This window comes from Anguilla rostrata, chromosome 7 (genome assembly GCF_018555375.3).
Source record: "Anguilla rostrata isolate EN2019 chromosome 7, ASM1855537v3, whole genome shotgun sequence".
NCBI classification, from domain to species: domain Eukaryota; kingdom Metazoa; phylum Chordata; class Actinopteri; order Anguilliformes; family Anguillidae; genus Anguilla; species Anguilla rostrata.
The window spans coordinates 1663203-1684418 of NC_057939.1; the positions used below are offsets into that span (position 1 = coordinate 1663203).

The 21216-nt window shown below is 40.9% G+C and overlaps 1 protein-coding gene and 1 pseudogene across 1 annotated transcript in view; both read right to left on the bottom strand.

Moving 5' to 3' along the window:
* Positions 1-21216, bottom strand: part of LOC135258439 (interferon-induced very large GTPase 1-like) — a 465270-nt gene that overhangs the window by 51814 nt on the left and 392240 nt on the right. The gene's annotated exons all lie outside the window — the stretch shown is intronic.
* Positions 1911-9949, bottom strand: LOC135258445 (up-regulator of cell proliferation-like; annotated as a pseudogene).

The following is a 21216-nucleotide window of genomic DNA, read 5'->3' on the forward strand; positions in this document are numbered from 1 at the left end:
AATGCTGACCACTGTAATGTAAGTTATTGAGTTACATACAGTGTATTATACAGATGGTATAATATGGTGAAGTTGTAATCTAAGTTACAAGAAGTTTTTTTTTTGTTGAAAAGGGGAAGATGTTTTGTCCATATACATTACATATTCATTCAATTCATTTTATTATTTTGCATTGCATTATTTCGTTATTGCATTGGATTACTATATTACATTATGGTACTTACCTGAAATTACGTAGAGACCCTAGAGGGCGCTGTATTGTTATAGGATACCTGATGTAAGCTACGCAAAATGCATTGTGGAGAAGAGTAACAGAAATGCTGAAGTAAAGACCCACTTCCCTGTTCCTATACTTCTGTGTCTGATGTCTAATTATTTTAGCATCCACTACACAACAACCATGTCTTTTTGTTCATCAGATGTTCTGATTTCTTCATTTTGCTCAAAACATTCTACTTTGTATGAAGTATACTGCCTACTTAACCCCTAATTGCTCCCAACGAGCTGATTGGTACCATGCATGGCAGCCTTTCACCGTTGGTGTGTGAGTGTGTGTCTGAATGGGTGAATGAGAGGCATCAATTGTAAAGTGCTTTGGATAAAAGCGCTATATAAATGCAGTACATTTAATTGTTTACAGATTTTCCAATACATTTAGCATTTCTGTTATTGTTTAGTGATTAAACGTTTATAAGTCATACCCCTAGTTTTACGTGTCTGTCAGAAGCCAAATATAGACAAGGTAGCTAAATGTGACAAATGATGCATGTTCTGCTTCCTGGGTCAGAAGATAAAGGCAGCAGTAATGATGTGATGTTAATTGAATCATTTGCCATCTAGTGGTAGAACGATGTTAATTAGATTCATTGCCATCTACTGGTAGAATAGGGATGCTGTCTTTGTCTTTGGGCAGCTTAGCTGTGCAAGGCAGTGAAGGAAATAAGAAACCGTTTATTGTGTTTAAATGAAATTAAACATTTATTTTGAATGCAATAATGGCATTTATACAATTAATAAATGCTCAAACGTGTCTGGTAAAATTAATCAATTTCATGAAGTGCAGAGAAGAAAAACAAAATTTTAATGTAACTTTCAAAAAAGGACACATCTACTCATCATGAAATAGAAGTGTTAAACTTGTGTAACCAGATTATCAAAGCAATAATTAATTTATGACTTAATAAAGAGCTGATAATGTTGCCAATTGTTGCAGAAAATATATTTTGTATTTTTTAAAAATATTCTAAATATATAAATATATCTTGTAGTCTCAAAATTAAATAGATCATATACACATAAAATAATATACACATAAATAAAGACAAGTATACATCTACAATTCACACATTATTGGGGAAAGAAATGACATTAACAAAATAGTCAGTTCAGTAACATGGCGAGGTGACAAAACTGAAGAATTAGGGACCTATATCTATGGCCTGATGCCAGAAGATAGTAGTCTGAAGAATCGATTGAGAGGTTCTGGGGGTCATGTGCTATTGCTAGGGCTTTGCATGTGATGGCTTTGTTGTGAAATTCTGAAAGGTTGGGGGTGGGGAGCCAAATGATTTTGGAGGAAGAACGTGTCATATGGAAGAATCTGTTCTTGTTGGAGGCAGTTAGCATGGTAAAGAATCAAGGGGAGCAGTATGGGTTGGATTATACTTTTGGAGAGCAATAACAGAAGGTTGGGGGGTACCAGAAAGTGCTTTTAATTTGTGAATTACACTGTTGGCAGAGTTTATGGATGTCAGTGGTGTGTTGTTCAAAACTGAGATTTATTGTCCAAGGTGAGTGTGAGATGCTTACAGCATGCTACCATCTCCACAGTTTTGTAGCTTGATGCAGGTGGGTTTATGGGTTGTGCTGTCTGTGCAGGGTGTACCAATGAGCAGTTATTTTGTCTTAGAGACATTTAACTGCAGGTTGTTGTTTTTGCACCATTGTGTGAAACAGGAAATTGAATGCTTATAGTCTGAAACAGAGTTACTGTCATTAAGAAGTTCAAGTATGGCGGCATCGTCTAAATATATGAAATATGTAGTGATGGGTGAGGGGCTGACAGTCATTAGTGCAGAGGGGGTACAAGAAGGGGCTCAGGACACAACCTTACGGGGCTCCAGTCTTAGTGATGATAGTTGAGGAAGCTGAGGATAGTCTTACAGATCGTGATCTGTCACTGGTGAAGCTGTATATTCAGCGGGTGAGGAGGGGTGAGACACTGAGCTGGAAGTTTCCTGATCATCTGGGTACTGCATCAATGGTACTGAATGCAGAACTGAAGTCGATGAAGAGGATTCTGGCGAAGGCACCTGGTGCTTCTAGGTGTTGTAGGAGGAAATGAAAGAGGCAGGCCACAGCATCCCCCACTTGGCCTTGCAGGTGAACTGCGGTCCAACAAGTGGAAGTATGATGTGAAGCAATAGTTTTTCCTGGTACTTCATTGTGCTTGTGGTGAGTACAACTGGCCGGTAGGGATTGAGTTCTGAGGGGTGGGATTTCTTGTGTACCGGTATGATGGTGGATGTTTTCCATAGGGCAGGTACTCGAGCAGTTCTGTATGATTCTCAGAAGATGGAGTGGAGAACTGGAGAGAGCTCCATGGCAAATGTTCTTGAGTACCCTTGCCTGGATGCCAACTGGCCCTGGGGCTTTGTCTGGATGAGAAGGGCTTTCAATAGTTCCTATTGATACAATTAATTTACTGTCCCCGAATATGAATCCACAGCAATGAAATAATGGACAAAGCTCAGCCATGCTAACCCAAATAAATTGTGTGTATAGATAAATGCTGCATACATCATGATAGAGGTAATACCACTTTATGTATATGATTGTATAAGTATAATGACTGACTGGTGGGATAATCTGTCTTTCTACCAGAGAAAACTCAAGGCTGCAGAAATGTAGGAATCTCTTTATCAGTGATTTGGAAATTATCACTCTTTAATTTAGTGTTCCTTTTTAAAATGAAGTGTGTTTTGTCATGAAAAACATCTGTAGTTCTTTCATACCATTCAGCTTGGCTAGGGCTCTTGTGTGCTTGACCATTATACATTTTAAGCAGGCTACTGGATATTAATACAACTCAGGGGATCATTTTTCAACCCTACTAAAATGTGGACTGTAAGACCCATTCAATCTCCTCTTTTCATCTGGAAGGATTCCTTCAGGCTTTTCATGGCTTGGTCTTGGGTTATATCTCTCCAAAAGGGTGGGAATGTTCGCAGGCTTAGCTTTAAATTCCTCAGCAAACTGCTCATTAAATTTGTTGAAGACGTACTTCCAGTAGAGTGAGGCCTGGATGCTAGTGTCAGGCTGGATGCGCCAGTCAGGGTAAATGCTCTGATAGTCCTTGTATGGATGCCATTTCCCCTCTGTTTCATTCGACCTGAATGTTCCCTCACCGGCAACACAGGAGGAGCAGATATCACTCAGTAAATCACGACTCCTCGTATCTGAGTCCTCATATCTATATCCCCCGATCCCCTGAGGACGGTGAATGGAGGCAAAGTGCTCTGTGTGGCCCTTTCCGCCTGCTTCACATGGGGTCTTGCAGAAGGGACATTGCTGCCCACAGCCAAACACCCTGTTAAACAGCTCCTTCTGTGGCTGAAAGGGCAGTGAGGTCAGCCTGGCCCTCACATCCCCACCCCTCTGAAACTCTGCAGTAATGGACTGCTCCATTTCATCCACAAGCACCATCAGCCACAGGGAAAATTTTCCTGGCTTGGCTGTGTTTAAGGACAGGACCACTGTGAGGGGGTCTTTGGGGATGACGAGCTCCTGTAGGTCACTACAGATATCCTGAATGAACCGTTGAATGTTCTGGTCCTCCTCACTCATTCTTACTGCCCGTTCACTGACCTTCATCTGGGCGTTTTCAACCTTTATTCTTTTAACCATCACCTTCAGGTGCTTAATCTCAATGTTCCTGAGGCCATCTCCCGCTGAGAAGTGCTTAACAATCTGCTCGAATATCCAGTCCTGAACAAAGGCCTTGTAATTAGTTATGTAATTCACAAAGTCCTTAAAGTTATCACCTGAAAGCAGCTGCTTGAGGATTGAGAACTGGAAGAAGGATCGAGTGCTGAAATCAATGCCTTTCTGCCCTGTCAACACATCATCCACAAGGTCAGGGCCCAGAGACTTGGTGATGTATTCCTTCACTGCAGGTGCAAGACAGTTGTAGGTGAACTCCTCTGCTTTCTTCTGACACTGGTCTCTTTTACTGAACAGGTCCTTAAAGTCAGCGCAGTACTGTTGCTTGAACTGCTCCAGACAGTGACGGGGATCATTTGCATGGATAAAATCCAAATGCATTTTTTGAAACTCCCGTGCTGCATGTCCACAGATGTGGATCTTCAGACTGGCCTGAAACTCAACAGTAATTCCCAGATCCCTGTGACTGTACAGGTTTTCATCTACCATGCGCAGCAAGTCACCTGTGTATGTGCAATTGTAATCAAATCTTGTTCTCACTTTCTCATCAATAAACTCCTTACTGCACTTGATGATGTGATCCACCACGAATTTTACTTTCTCATTCCATTCATGGTTAAAGTATCTGTTCCAGTATTTCTTAAGTATTCCCTGTGCTTTACTCTGTACTGTGAATGGCTGCCTTCCACATTCAGACAAGAGTCCTACCTTGGACAGCATTTCCTTCACTGAACTGCCTTCTCTCTCTAAGTTTGCCCTCAGCTGATGATGGATATCTTGGACAATATCTTGTTTTTCCAATCCAGTGAACTTCAGTTCTGCCACAGTCTCAGTCCACATATTCTCAAATTCATTTGTCAGCTGGTCATTGTTCAGACCTGTACTTTTCCTGCATTTCTCAATCAGGTCAAGCACCTTCTGCTCCATTACAACTGTGTGATTTTTCTTGATTGTCTCTAACCTGAGCATACCCTTTCTAATCTCCAAAGCTGCCTCTAGCTTGTTTTTCAAGGAGTTCTCTGTCTCCCTCTGGATGGCTTTGGCTAAACTGATGAATTCCTCCTTGTACTTCTCTACCAGGTGAACATGTCCATCTGGTCTCTTGTAGAATTCAGCAAGGCTGTCCAAAATTTGCTTTTCGCCTTTGTCCAGCTCTACAGAGACCTCACCTTTAAGGCAGCTCAGTAAGCCATCCATACTGAAGGAGGACTCAGCCTGTGCTGCTGTTGTGCCAAAGTTTGACACCTTTGTCTCAGCTTGGCTTAACCAGGAGTACATGCTCTTCCTGAAGGCCCACTCCAATTTGTTGAACTCAGTGCAAAGCTGAGCATAAGCATCAGCCACCAGGCTGTTACGGAAACTGAAGATGAAGTTCTCATACTTCACTGCCTTCCACAAACTCCTGGTCCATTCAAGGAACTCATTGAATGTGTGTGGTGAGCTCTCTCCAGATTTGTGTTCCATAAAATACTCAATCACACTCCTCTTGTACATATTCACAGCCTCACTGTAGCCAACATTCACAGGTGCCATGGGAGGGTTACCATGCCAGAGCCCAGGGATGTACCAGGTATTTCTCTTTGGATCGTACTCCATGACATCAGTAAATTTGTTGTTGTTTCTCCTCTTTTCCATCTTGGCTGCTACTTGGGTCATCTCATTCAGCTGATCCAGCAGAACCTTCCAGTCTCTCATGTTATTTTCATGAGCAGAGATGTCTGGAACATTCTGTTGCACAAAATGACAGCAGGGTTTTCTCCCAACTTCCGTCATGCGCAGGAAGGCATGCACCACAATCTGCAAAATGTCCTTCATCTCTGTGCAGTTCTCCATGGCGATGTTGATGACTGTGATATCACTCAGCCCCACCACCAGCGTAGCCAGTTCATTATCATGCTCATAACTGTCATCCAACTGGGCCAACTCTGGTGACTTCAAACCTTCAGTGTCAATAACCATGATGTAATCACACCCAAGCTGCCTTTTAAAGTCCTCTTTCACTCTGATGAGGAGCATGAAGGCCCCTCTTGTGCACCTGCCACTACTGACGGCAAACTGGACCCCGAACATGGTGTTCAGGAGGGTAGACTTTCCAGTGCTCTGCACTCCCAGTACAGTGACCACCCTGATCTTACATTTATACTTTGTTAAATGATGAAATTCCTTCAGAACCTGAGTCACCCACTGCAGAGGAATGTTGGATGCATCTCCATCCACCAGCTCCAGAGGAATGCCTTTCTGTAGCAGCTCAGCAGCCAGACGTGGCAGTCGCTGAATTTCAGAAGTGAGGCCTTTGGGATGTGAGCAGGCCGACTCGTACAGCTGACCCATTTCCCGCAAGAAGTGCTCTGTCCCCAAGGAGGAACTGGAGATCTTCCTGTCCAACTCTGCAATGAGCTCATTGTTTTCCTCAGAATTCTGACACTGTTCCTTGTACTCTGCTCGAAGGAGTGGAAGGCTTTTGTGTGAGAAGGTTGTCCAGGTTGATCCTCATCCACTTGAGGAAATACTTGCACTCTTCTGTGGAACCGGATATTGCTTTGGTGAAACAGGACATAGACTTTGAGATGTTGTGAGCCCTCTGCTGTGCTCTGAGCTGCTGCTTCTGTTCTGCAAGCTTATTCCTGTAAACTTCAATGTTTCTCTCCCCAGCATTTTTCATCCTGCACTCTTCCTTCTCCAGTTTGGCCAGCTGTTTCCATGCAGTCCCTTGCATGGGCAGCTCTTTCTCCTTGAAGCTTGGTATATCAGATATGCTTCCTGTGATTTCATCAGCCTTCTCCTTGCCCTTCTGACAGTTTATGTTCTCTTCATCAACCTGGATCCCAAACTCATGGGCAACAGCAGACATCCCTTCAATACTCATTTTGACCATGTTACCCTTCAAAATTCCACTGATAGCAGAACGCAGGTTTTTGATTAATTGTGCATCATTCATCTGCGGCCCATTTATGATGATGTTACTGGGTTTTAGTTTTAACTGCTGAAATAATCTTTATTGAAGCTCTTGCTCTGAATTGATGATCAACATCAATTGAGCTTGAAGGTGCTGGGAGAAATGTGCATTCAGATCCAAAATCATCACAAAACACAAATATGGCAGCAGAGGTGTGGTGGAGGAAAGCATATTGAGTCTCAAAGTCACTGAGGTCCCCACGGAGGTTAGCCATAGCCAGTGGCTCAGTGAAGATGTCCGTGTTTCTCTTCCTACTGGGCAGATACCAGCTGATCTCCACTAGCCCATTGGAAATTCTCCTTGGGGTGTCACCACACTCCATGTTTTTGTGAACAAATGTGTCGTGGTGCTGCTGAGGATTGCTGAGAACTTGGTCCAGAATGTGAGACTTGGACAAGCTGCTGTCTCCCAGCCTCACAAAAGAGACCATGGGGAGCTTAGAGAGAACAATGCTCTCCTCCACAAACCCACTTGGGTCTGTCAAAGAGTGCGGCTTGTACTTTTTCACAATACCCCTCATGGCCCAGAGCATTAAAGTGCACTGCTGTGTATCACACTTAGGAAGCAGCAGAGTCACAGAGTACTGGCACATGGACATTTTCAAAACCATCTCCTGCTGAAGAAAGCCATCTGAGCAGAGAAACACAGCAGTTATGAGGTCCAGAGGGTTGACTCTGTTGCTGGGGCCCTGTGGATTGCACAGGGTGTCCAGGAAGTTGTCCAGGCTTTCGGGTGCCATGTCCTGTTTTGAGGCGCACCTCACGCTCCTAGCAGTCACATTCACCATCATCAATCTCCTCAGGAAACACCACGGCAGGGATTTCAGAGACTGGATGCTTTCATCAGTTAAAGTCTCTCCATCAATCTCCAGCACCTTGCTCAGAGTCAGCTTGTTCTTCAAGTGGTGTGCTAGTCCCAAGTCACTCAACAGCTCATTCGGACTGGTTCCTGTCATTGGGAAGGAAGCTGCATTACTACATGTATATCCAGTGACAATTTATTTAGTCCCAATCCACAAAATCTGCATAATTTTGTTAATAAATGTTCTAATAATAGAAATCACCAGAAAAGGGGTTAAGGTTAAGATCACACTTTGTTGCTGTCTGTGATTACAAATTGAAATATAATGTAATATTGGTGGTGTCTTATAAAGATGCATTCAGTCTTCTTTCTTCTACTGTCCTAAAGTCATATTTTGTCTCATTGTGTGGTGTCTCAGTGTATTAGTCAGTGTGATATGATGTAGTGTTTTAGTTTTGTGCCAGTTCCTGAAACAGGTAAAAGGGATGGGCTTTGGCTAATGCTAGTATTTATTTATTTATTTATTTATTTATTTATTTATTTATTTATTTTCATTTTATTTTATTGTTTATTTTTACAGGGACGGTGCACAATTAAAAAGTAAAAGTAATTGCACCAGAGTTAGCTAGCAGATAATTTACATCTGTAATAGTAAGTGGCTAACTAATGTCATTCTATGAATTATGTGGACAGTGTTTGTTGGGGAGTCTGATAACTTTTGACTGGCTTCACAGATTTACAGTTTCCCATAGGACTTCTTGTTTAAGTGTCTTGTGACTTGTGTTGTCCTTGCTGTTTGTCATTTCTACCTGACTTACTAAAGAAAGATAATTGCTAAGAAAGCTAAAGGCTAAGTGGTTAACGGCTAAGAAAAGCTAATAGCTAAAGCCAAAGCCAGGACAGCTGCGCAGCTAATGCTTGTTGTTGCCAAGTCAACTGGATAGCTGACTACATGCATGTCCAGAATTTAAGGTAAATAATCAACAATGGAGTAGGAAAGATTTTGTTATTGCTGTTTAATTTTTATGATGGGTGGCTGCATAGTATAGCTATCTAATCAATCTCTTAAATAGAGGCTGAACTAGGTTCTGTATTATTGTCTTCCACAGCATGTGCAAAAACACCTTGAATAAACCCCATTATAATTTGGAACGATATGGTCTTACAGTATGCCTTATGTCCCACTTGACAAATGTGAACAGACAAACAAGCCTTATCTACAGTTTGAAGATGTACTGTGGGTCCATTAAGCCGGAGGTACACTTGCTGCAGAAACTAACTTCAGCTAGTTCGTATGAACTAAATGTCGTAAAATGACGTGTTTGTGGAGAAAACAAAACTCTACACATGTAAATGCAGAGTTTGCCTGCACTTGGTCTGAAATATCACATAGGTGGCTGTGTTCCATCTCCTTGTCTGAACAAACATTCAATGTTCTCTTTCTTCTTTTATTTTTTTTTTACAGTGCTAAATGAACTAAAATAACATTGAAATCATCAACCTCCACCTGTTGATGTTTCTGCTCCTTTACCGCAGCCATTTTTGTTTTCTGTGTTTAGCAACTGTTGTCACTTTTGTGTTTCCTGTGGTTATCACAACTGCTGAATTTGAATATGCACTCCTCCTGCTGTGGAGAGTCACTTAATAAACTCTTTGAGGCTGCAATAAGTATACACACTTTTGTATGAGGTGCCACGTTCAATTTCGAGTTTAACTTCATTCAACTCATTCAAGTTACTACCAGCTTTTGTTCTCCAAGATTCAGATGCTAATTCAGGGGCAAACAACAGAGACAGCAGGTAGCTATTTTGCTCCATGTGTTCAAACTCGCCAGCAAGTTTTTGTTTACGAGGGCTAAAATTTAGGGGTGCCCCTTGACATATTTTTGATATATTTCTATAGGGAGTGCAAGTGTCAGAGTTACATGACAATGGGGAGTCATGCCAAAACAATCAGGCAAGTGGAAGAATGAAAATGGATAAGGTTTTAGAGCTAAATCAGAAGTTAAACTTCTTTTTCAAATTTTTATGAATTTATGATCTTAACATTATCTGCAGCCTTTTCAAAATCATTGCAACCACTGGGTTAAGCACTGCACAAATATAACAATTTCATGCAATAGTTCCTGTTTTGGAGGAGTATTTTATGATAAGAAAGGGCAAAATTGCCGACAGTTAAAGCCGGTTCTCAAAACTGTGTTTTAAAAAAACACAATATTCAAATGGTTATATTTACACAGTGTCATCAAATGATACATAATTTTGTAGCTGATTCTGTTCTTCAACATGGGATGATTTCATAAAATGTATCCAAAGTATGTTTCTCATCACAATTTGTTCACTCACGTGTGTGTATGCATGTTGAGCTGGTCCTGCTGCAGATGCCGTTTGGAAGGACTGCAGTGAGGTTGAAAGTATATTCCATCCCAGGTCTCAGATCAGTAAGGACAGCTGTGGTGATGTTGGGGGCACATATCTGTGATCTGGGCTCTTCTCCCTCACAGCCGTAGGTGATGTGGATCTCATGAGAAACTCCCTCCATGCAGACCGGTCTTTCCCAGCACAGAGTCACTGACCTGCTCTGCACATCAATGGCTTCCACCCTCCCAGGGGCAGATGGCTCTATTGCAGAGAATGGAGAGGGAAGTTTCAATTGGAGTAGTCATTTCTCTTAACATGCAACCAGGATGTTTATGTAAGCTTTTATTTATTTATTTGAAACTCTACAATATAAAACATCATAAGACAATACATACAATCAATTCAGCACCAAAATAGCAATACCGATCCTGGCAGACTGAACCCTTCCCTAACCCTAAAAACATTTAAATTCCATATTTTAACTGAGGTCAGCAGATGACACTTCTGTGGAGTCCGCGGTCACCTTCCCAGGTACAGAAAGCTCTACGCAATTATGTATCAGCATTAGCACATATATCGGGAGGGAGCAACGGGAGGGAGTGTCATTATATCCATTACAGTGGTGTGATGCCACTGATTCCAGCACTTTTCACATCCTGTCTCCGCCCCATTCTCCCAAATATAAGAACCCATAAAATTACACTGTAGACTCATGAGTCTTACAGTCCATGAATAACTAAATATAAAAATGGCCCTCATGGCCCTCAAAAAATGCCATTCCAGATTGAATCCAAATACAAACCGAGGAGAAACATGTCTATTAGATGTGCACATGAAGAATTTGTCAAAATCTATGAACTCACCTGCAAAACCGCAAACCGTTAAGTTAATTATTTTTCACCAGTGGTCCCTTGTTTTTCTTAAAGAATACAAGATCCCTCTACACAAGATTTAAAAAACTGGCTCTAAATAGCTTTCCAAAGACCTGCATAGTGGTAGCAATAAACATTTGAGAGCAATTATTTCATCAAGGTTGTTAGAGCAGCCAGCTTTAAAACACAGCCACTGCAAAATGCAACACCCCTAAACCCTGGGAGACGCTACTGCCATTCATGGACCTGTGGGACTACTGGTCCGTCAGCACTGGCAAGGTCAGCATTTTGTCCCAGACTGTGGGTCCTGCTCTTACAGTAGAAAGGTGGCTTATCAGTTTATTGGACATCCTAAAAACATTTTACTTCTATATTTAAACAGGCTGCATTTTAATGAGATAACAAACTAAGTGGTGACAGAAAATATACTCTTTCATTAAGTTTATCATGGATTAAAAAGAACTGCTGCTACAGCACTAGACCCTAACCCTCACCAGGTAGGTCACCTGAGAACTCTGACCTCTTCTACTGTAGCAACCTGAGGAACTAAAGTGGATGGAAAATGTAAGGTATTGTACAGCCAACGAGGTGTAGGGGATGATTAGGTGGTCAGAGGTGGGGAATTTGGCCAGGACCAGGACCCCTTCTTCCACACTGTGCTGGGACACTGGATTTATGTTTGGTCCAGAGGGAAGACTGCCCCCTACTGGCCCAACAACACCTCTTCCAGAAGCAACTTGGTTTACCTAAGTGGCCTCGTAACCAAGTATGAGCCAAATAAAAACACAGGTATTAAAACACACAGTTAGCCAGGGGTCCCTTCATGGGGTCCTCACCTTTACTGACCATCTCATCTGTAGACACACTCTCCTTTGAGTCTTCAGTTTCCTTCAATGAAAAACATCACAGGCAGTGTATTTGTATTTTGCAAGTCTTGTTGGTTTTGGTTTCACACAATGTTTTCATTCATTGGCTTCATTATTAAAACAAATTCTAGCGTATATTTCAGGAGCTGGCTTTTTATTATTAACAGCCTTTAACTTCAAAAGCATTGACATGAATTTCAACATATGCAGAACTTAATAAAATATGTGTATAACAATATTTAAAAAAAGAGGCCCTAATAATGAATGATTAAAACCTTTACTTCGTCAGAGCAGTTGTCAAAAGCGAGAATGTTTCTAAAACAACTGTTACCTTAGCCTCACACTCAAGGCTCTCCACAGCATCTTCAAATACCTGCAACAGAGCCACACCCAAACCCCAGTGTAAGAGCTGCAGCAGAGTTTAATTTGTCAGAGTGTCTTTGGCAAGTGTGGCAGAGCTAAGTAATGCAGCTGAGAACTGTCATTCAATCTGACCAATCACATGCTTCTGAGACCGTTCTGAGTGTGTGGATTTGAGTGTCTGAATGTGAGCGTACAAATATAAATCTAGAACAGAAATCTCAAAGCCAGATCTTGGAGAGCTGCAGTGTTTCCTGGTTTTTGGTGTGTTTCAGCACTTAAGTGCTTAATTTAAGTCACTGATTGCCTAGAAAGGTCACAATCCTAGTTTCCAAGGCCTAAATGGGATGCCTTCTGGAACCTAGAATATTACAGATAATATGGCCTTCCAGGATGGGAGTTAAACCTGCAGACACTGCAGGCCTCCAGGACTGGAGTTGAACCTGCAGACACTGACACTGCGACCCTCCAGGTCTGGAGTTACAGTAAACCTGCTGTTCCTGTAGCCCTCCAGGACTGGAGTTAAACCTGCAGGCACTGTGGCCCTCCAAGACTGGAGTTAAACCTGCAGACAATGAGCCCTCCAAGACTGGAGTTAAACATGCAGGCACTGTGGCCCTCCAGGACTGGAGTTAAACCTGCAGACACTGTGGCCCACCAGGACTGGAGTTAAACCTGCAGATGCTGTGGCCCTCCAGGACTGGAGTTAAACCTGCAGAAGCTGTGGCCCTCCAGGACTGGAGTTAAACCTGCAGACAATGTGGCCCTCCAGGACTGGAGTTAAACCTGCAGGCACTGTGGCCCACCAGGACTGGAGTTAAACCTGCAGACGCTGTGGCCCTCCTGGACTGGAGTTAAACCTGCAGACGCTGCGGCTCTCCAGGACTGGAGTTAAACCTCCAGACACTGCAGGTCTCCAGGACTGGAGTTTGGCCCGGCTCTGGGGTTTGTGTAAGAACTCTTACCTTCTCCTCCTCCTGTGCAGTACACACATTGTGTTTGGTGTCTTCTCTCAAAGTGCCATCCATGGTGTCAGTATCTGCTAAAACACTCTTTGCGTCTGACTTAGCTTGGTCTGCAGAGGAGGGGGGGGATCTGGGCCAGGCATGAGGATGGGTCCTCTGGTGTTGGTTCTGGGCCCAGACTAGATCTGTTGTCTGTGGTCTCCTCCTGATGCTCAGAATCTGCAGCAGAGATATTCAGAGACAGACCACAGTCACACGCCCTGCTATATGAGGTCCAAGGAAGGGTCCTCAACCCTTAATATGCACTTCAAGTCAAAATTTGATCAGAACTGAAATTATTTGTATATGATATTAAAACCAGTTTCTTTGTACCTGGGGCAGGTGTGCCAGGTATGATGTGCTCAGCAGGTGTTGTGTCTCTCCGCTGGTTTTCAGACTCCAACAAACTTGTCTGTGATTCTTTCTTATCTTTATTTTCTTTCACAGTTTTCTGTAAATCAGACTTTCATTTACCCCTTTTGTCATCCCCCTTTTACCCACAATTTGAGAAATCTCATTTAATCGATTAGTGAGATTGAATGCTGAAAATTATTCTGTACATACAAGATTGAAAATTGCACACAGGAATCTTTTTAGTTCTGCAAGCTAACTATTTCATCTGAAATAAGCAACAGGGAAAGATTCAATGCCTTAACTAATCCAATGGGGGGAAATGAATGCAGTTTAGCAAGCTAGCTGCATTTATCACAAGTTAATAAGAATTTAGCAAACATTCCTTATGTTGTTTAATAACTTGAAATTGGCAGCAAACCTTCGGTAAAATTGGTAGTTAGCTGGCTTATGAGTACAGATTTCCTGGGGTTAATTATATATTTTTGTTGGGTCAAATGCTGCCACCCAGAGTCTGCTGGGAAGCAGAGTAGAGCGGGTTATCTAAAGTTTGCTCACTGGTCAGATTTTGAAAGTGTGTGTGCTACTGAGCTATTCTGTGTGCTAGCAGACACTTTATCTTTTGAAGTGTTATCTTAGATCTGTGTATCCTGAAATGAACTGACACTCCCTCCATTGTAATTGCAGCATTTTTTCATGTGATTCAAATCAATATATCCTTCCCTGACATGTTCATGTCCCTGAGATTCAACTGTAGCTGCTGCAGTGAATTACTGACTGACCTAATGATTTTCAAAATGGGGTAAATGAGGCTGTACAGAAATAAACAGTGACTAGCCAGGGTTTACCTCTACCTCATCTCCAGGAGGACCTGAACCAGTTTGCCCATGGCTCTTTGTGTGGGTGTGGTTGTCAGAGTGGACGTGACTCTTGCTGATTGGCTGCTCAAGCCCTTCCTGTCATTCAGAGTCTAACATAGTGGGACAATAAAGTAAACAGAACAGCAGTCGTCACAATGCAGGTAGATCCCTCTACACAAGATAAAACAGCGGCTCTAAATATCTTTTCCAATGATCTGCATGGTTGTAGCAATAAAAACATTTCAGAGTATTTTTTAAATAAAGGCTGTTAGGGAATATTGCAGGAAATCGTTCCATTACAAAAAAAAGACTACAAAACTAGCACTTATTTGGAAATTTTCCATCATATTAATGCATTTTCACATAAACATTGTGTAGTTCTGGTAGGCCAGTTCACTCACGTTTGTTGAAGTTTGATCTTGTTTTGGGTTTTGGTTTTTAATTTATAATTTATATATTTGATAATGATTCACAAATGAAATCGCTTTTACATGTTGGATAAATTAGGAGTTTTAACTGTTGATGACGCCTGTGTTCTGTATTTAGAGTGCCAAACGTTCAAGGAGCCTGTTAGTTGTTAAAACGGCTGGATTCGGAAATTGTCGTTTTAAACACATTTGACTTAATCCTTACTTCCCTGACAAGTTCATTTAGATGATGAAACAACTAGATATAAACGCAAATGTGGTCAATACATTTAAAAGTAGACAGCAAAACTATGTTTATATGTAGAAATTGATACGGACGTCACGAGAGAAATCTCCAGGAACGATATAAAAAATCGGGATTAACTGGTGGTAACGCACCTATATTTTTCGGTATCAAATGATCATAATCATGAAGCAATAGGACCTATATACAGTGCAAATAATGGAAACACTGTGGTTAAATAAGAAGTTCAGTACTTGAAGTACACAAGCCAACTGCATTATGATCAAACCGTGTTTTTAAATGAAGTGTATCCATAACTTGTGCCAATACTGGATACAATACAAATAAACTATGTCAAGCAAGAACAACCAGATTGCTAATCCTTAACACATTAAAATTACTGATAATTGTATCTATCTACTACTAAATATGACGATAATTTAGGCTACTTTATAACATCAGATAAAGAATTTTGGTAAATATGTTTTCAGGGTTATTCAGCTAAAGAGAACATGTGTAGACTTTTCTAAAAGGATTTTGAAAGATTCCGTATGGAAGATCTCCTAAAAAGCATATGATGACTCACAGTGTGTAGAGCGCTTTGCTATTAGGGGTTGTGTGGGATAAGTGTGTAGAGCGCTTTGCTATTAGAGTTGTGTGGGATAAGTGTGTAGAGCGCTTTGCTATTAGAGTTGTGTGGGATAAGTGTGTAGAGTGCTTTGCTATTAGGGGTTGTGTGGGATAAGTGTGTAGAGCGCTTTGCTATTAGAGTTGTGTGGGATAAGTGTGTAGAGCGCTTTGCTATTAGAGTTGTGTGGGATTAGTGTGTAGAGCGCTTTGCTATTAGAGTTGTGTGGGATAAGTGTGTAGAGTGCTTTGCTATTAGGGGTGTGTGGTATGAACACACCCTTAATACCAGCCAGTTTGTCTCACAAAATCAAGAAGTTGTAGTTCACACATGAACAGTGTGTGTGTGTGTGTGTGTGTGTGCAGTGTTGGGGAGTAGTGAACTACATGTAATTTAACTAGTAGTTTAACTACATTTTGCAGTAGCTTGCTGGTGGTTCAACTACATTCATATTTGCATAGTGATTCAAGCCATTAAATTACTTTTTTTTTTTTGTCATTTTTTGTGTGGTTAACTACTGAAACTACAAACAATTTTGGGCCATAAAACGAAAGGAATGATTTTTTATTTTTATTTTACCATTGTTTCTCTACTGTAATTGAACCCCTTTTGATCAGCCCCGCCCCGTTTTTCTTTCATCCTGACCGCTGTGAAGGCATGCCCAGGCAATGCATTCGTCAGGCAGCCACCACCACACACTTGACCTTTGTGTAGTGCATGTGCAAAAGGGCGGGCGTTGCTCAGTGCTCACACAGCGACAGTGTCCTCATGGATAAACCTCCCGAATCTCAGCCTGAGGAAGAATCACCATGGCCATGCTTATGAAAATCCATGACACTGACTAGCTCCACCGACAAAAGCTACGTTTTTACTTGTGAGCTATGCAAGCCGAGAGTAAATACACTCTACTGCAAAGATGTCAGACACAAATCTAAGAACACAGATAAAGGTGAGTGTATTAACATTGACTTTGCTAGCCAATTTAGCGAAGTTTAGATAAGTTAGCCACATTGTAATGTTACATACAGGCAAGTGATTCAATTCAGTGAACGTTAACGTTAGTCTAATTAAATTAAGTCTGTAGCGTTAGTTCGTCTGACAACAATTATGTTCTATAAAAAAACTAATGTCACTAACCAGATAATGTCAGGTTTGTTGACATAAAGCAAACATTAGCTAACTTTAGCTGACCTAGTCATATTCCCATGATGTGTTTTACAATCACCTGTGTTTTGCCGACCCAAGGTGTCTGCAACAAGTGGGCACTTTTTGCAATAAACTCAATTGCGCGGCATTTTTTGCTGGCATGTGACTTTTTAGTGTTATATTTTGTTATAATTTCGTTTCTCATGCACATTGTCAATGTGATCATTTTTTTACAAAGTAGTTTGAACTACTTTTTCTGAGTAACTTTAGTTAACCAAACTAGATTTCTCCCTAGGGTAGCTTTGCTATAGTTCAACTTCTTCCAGTGTGAAGTAATTGGTAGCATGCAACGCTATGCTTTCAAAGTAGCTTCCCCAACACTGTGTGTGTGTGTGTGTATGTGCATGCAAAACCTTGCAGATAGCCCTAATCTATACACTTCTTGCACTCTACTGCATTTTAAATCACCATTCTCAACCACTGGGTCAAATATATATATATATATTTTTTTGTGATCAATATTTTTTATTTATTTCACTCCTCCCTGTCAGTGCGAGTCTGACCGCATGTAGTTCTCAGCAAACAGCAAAATCAGTGAGAGCTTTCACTTTGAAAAGGTGTGACAAAACTAAGCAGGAAAATGTGAACTAGTGGTGCTCCTGCTTTTATTAAAGGCAAGCTTTCTCGACTTTTCTTTGCTGCTACTTGAATAACACATATTCATTTAGTATTTTGCTCCATAATGTTTAGGACAAAGACATATTTTTACTTGATTGGGCTCTGTATTCCACAATTTTAGATTCATAATCAAACAAATCATATGTGGTTAAGATTGTAGATTATCAGCTTTTATTAAAGGGTATTTTATACATTATGGTTTCACCATGTAGAAATAACAACACTATTTATGCATACATAAATATCTGGGAAGTACTCCCAAGCTAAAAAGAGATCAACAAATAAAAATATGCATCCAACATCTGTCATGGCAAATATAATCTATAAGATGTGACAAAATGTGTTCATTTTTAATGAAACAAGTGGTGTATCATACAATAAACAAGGTCTATAAAGGACAAAAAAATGTGCCAGTCTCATAGTTGCAGATGACTGACTAGGTGATAAGGTGAAATAACATAACTGGATGGTAAAATACCTATTCTGATAAACAGGAGGTGGTAAAACCATGCTGAGTCAAAACTAACATAACTGATGTCACTGATTTTCAAACAAATCAGGAGTGTTAACAAATGAAATTCCGCTTGTAGCTCTGTGAATTACTGGAGTCCAATTTATCAAAATAATAATAAAAAATATCAGTAGAATAGCACAGTGTTTGTTCTGAACTAATGTGAGGAACCAAGGAACAAGTAATAGACAAGGAACTGCTGCTACCAGGCAGGTCTATCAATTGTGAAAATCGACACAACTCTGTGTTCTCAACCCAGATCCTGGAGTACCCCTGGTTTTATCGCCAAACATCAATGCAATTTCGGGAACTATAAAAATGATCTGCATTGTCCTAATTAGACACTTTCGATGTGTAAGAGGACTTACTCTCAGTGACATATTATGCCGCCCTTTCATGTTACATAAAAAGGACATTCCGTATGTAACGACTTAATCAGTCCGAACCAGAGACTGTAAAAAATATGGACAAAGCTACTGTGACGTCACCCATTGACTCTCCGTGGGTCTCTAAAACACGTTTTGAAGCTCAATGGCGGGCGCGGCCATGTTGTCCATTTGGAGCCAAAACCATGCGGTCTTGTGATTTTTACAATGTGATTGACAGTCCGGTGCGGAAAAGCCCATCAACCTGAACGAACGAAAGCAGAACGAACCTGAGGCTAGCTGACTGTCTGCCGTTATGTTTTAGAATTGTTATCAGATGTTTACGGAGTTTAATTTCCATCCGTGACTGTACTATGTCATGTAATCATGTTATATGTATGACATTAAAAATACAATTATGTTCAGTTATCTTCAATTTATGTTTCTCAGCAAAACGAATATGCTTAGCTAGCATATCAGCTTGCCAGTGAGCTAGGTAGGCTATCCGTGGTTAGCGCACGCATTAGCAATATGAACCACAGGGGAAGAACATCGGCTACACTGATGGTCAATCAATCAGAGATGTGTAGGCTACTGGTGATTTGACTAGGCTAATTTCCGTATAACTGTCTGGTAGACCTGCTGTTAACCGAGCAAATTATCGTCGTAGGTTTTCGCCACAGTCAGTTAATGAGCCAGTAACTGCTACTAGCTACTCCATTGTCGTTTGTCGTGTTCACTTGCTGGGTGACGCTAGCTGACCGATCGTTCGCAAATCACTTTCTACCGAATAAAAATTAACACTGTCAGCGGTGATTAACAAATCTACCAAGTATTTTAATAACTGATCTGCAGGCGTGTAAATATGACAACGCACTTTGTACAGCAAGTTTTCCACCTGGTGCATGAAGACAAAAATAATGTAGCCTACATTGAATTTCTAATTATTATTAGTCTATTATTTTTTTCTTGTAAATCATCAAAGCCAATGGAGAAAAGCCAATATACGCAAGGAGCCCCCAGGACCGATTCTGAGAACCACTGTCTTAAATGCCTAGCTTGTCGGTCTCTTAAATGCTAAAAACATGTTCCTTTCTAAATGCCAAGATGGTTAATTTCATTAAATTCTGTGTGTGTGTGATTTCATCGTGTGTTGTATGTTATTCAGCAAATGAACCTTGAGACTCTTAATTCGCTTTGTGAAACTGAAAAAGTGTTTATCCAAAAATCGGGATTATAGTAGCTTTGTCACATGCGTGAAGCATGGCCCAGGTAGACATTTACGGAATGTACACGACTGACAAGCCGTCAAACACGTCTGACAGATTGAATGTTTGCCGGTTAAGGTTAGCTAGCTAGTCAAATGGCTTGGTAGCCGAAGTTGCGAACGTTTTAGTATGGGCTACTGGACTACCAAATATAGCAAGCTGATTACGCTTTCTGCCAACTAATTATTTGGTTAAGTAGGCTAAAGAAAATAGTAAAAATGACTCGGCTACCGAAAAACTTAAGAGGAGAATTATTTTACGGTCATCTAGTGCAGCTGTAAATAGCACACGCCATAATGAAATCACCACAAAATGGGATGCCTGCATTTTCTGACTTCGCACAGGTGGACCGTGGCCGGAGCCGCAATGTCAAGAAGCGCCACCGCCCACCCCAGTGACCATAGACTGTAGCCCCTACTGTAGCTCAGTCCTCATCAGTAATCCGGAAGTGACGCAAGCTGTACCTCATTGGTCCAGAACAAATATTGGCACTGTGCCCAAATTTTCAATAAATCATGAAATCGACCGATTGGACAGTCATAAGATGAATAAAATACACCTATTATGACTATTTGTTCTTGTGAGAAAAAATTATTGACTTTGTATTTTGATCGCATTTGTACCGTAGACTTACATGGAAACCGGATATGAAAACACCTATACTGGAGCCATCCGTAGTGGCGCTAGTGAGCAACCAGGAACTACAACACCAGGAAATAAGCTTCAAAAACAAAGTCTGGTTTTGGCCGCTTGGTCCGAACAGTCCTCAGGAACACGATAATGTTCTGCAGAAAATTATTTCTATTCACAGTCTTCGGAATTGATCTCAATAGATTGACCGACAGTCGATAACAGTAAGCTCCAAATGCTGAACTATCAAACAAACCCTGAACCAACGTCTCATAATGTTTTGTAAAAACAGCAGAACATAAATAGAATATTAATTTAATATCAGCAATATCGTAGCCTATCTCCAACAGCCTCGCCCTAACGAAACTAACAATAACACTTTCGATTTACTCGCTAATAAAATTGGGTGACAGTCAATAGTTGTTTGAGTGCCCTGTTTGGATCATCAGTCCGTGAAAAAGATTCTGATTGAATCTTCACTCTTCGCTTTATTCTTTTGCGAAGAAACGTTGCGGGTGAACTGATTCCAGAACACATTTTTCCGGTAAGCGAAGCAAAACGGTTCATAGCATTGGGCCTTGGCTAATGTCGAGATATTACGATGGCGCATCACTATAGCCCAGGAACGTGTGCGCTGGATAAATGAAAAAAACGGCGCCCTCGGTTTCATTCACGTCTTATCTTACATACGAATACAGTATTTTCGCATACAAATGCTTTGTTTGTTAAATACTGTAGTTTATTTGTGCTTTATGAAAGATTTGCTATACAATCAACACAGGAAAATGTAGGCTATATTCTGCTTCCTGGGTATATATGTATTAACGATTAGCAATCTGGTTCTTCTTGTTTATCATTGTTGTTCATTTGTATTAGTGCTTTAGTATGGAAGTCCATACAGTCCATGCAATATATATATATATATATATATATATACATATGTGGTCTGGCCTCATTCCTTAAAGCT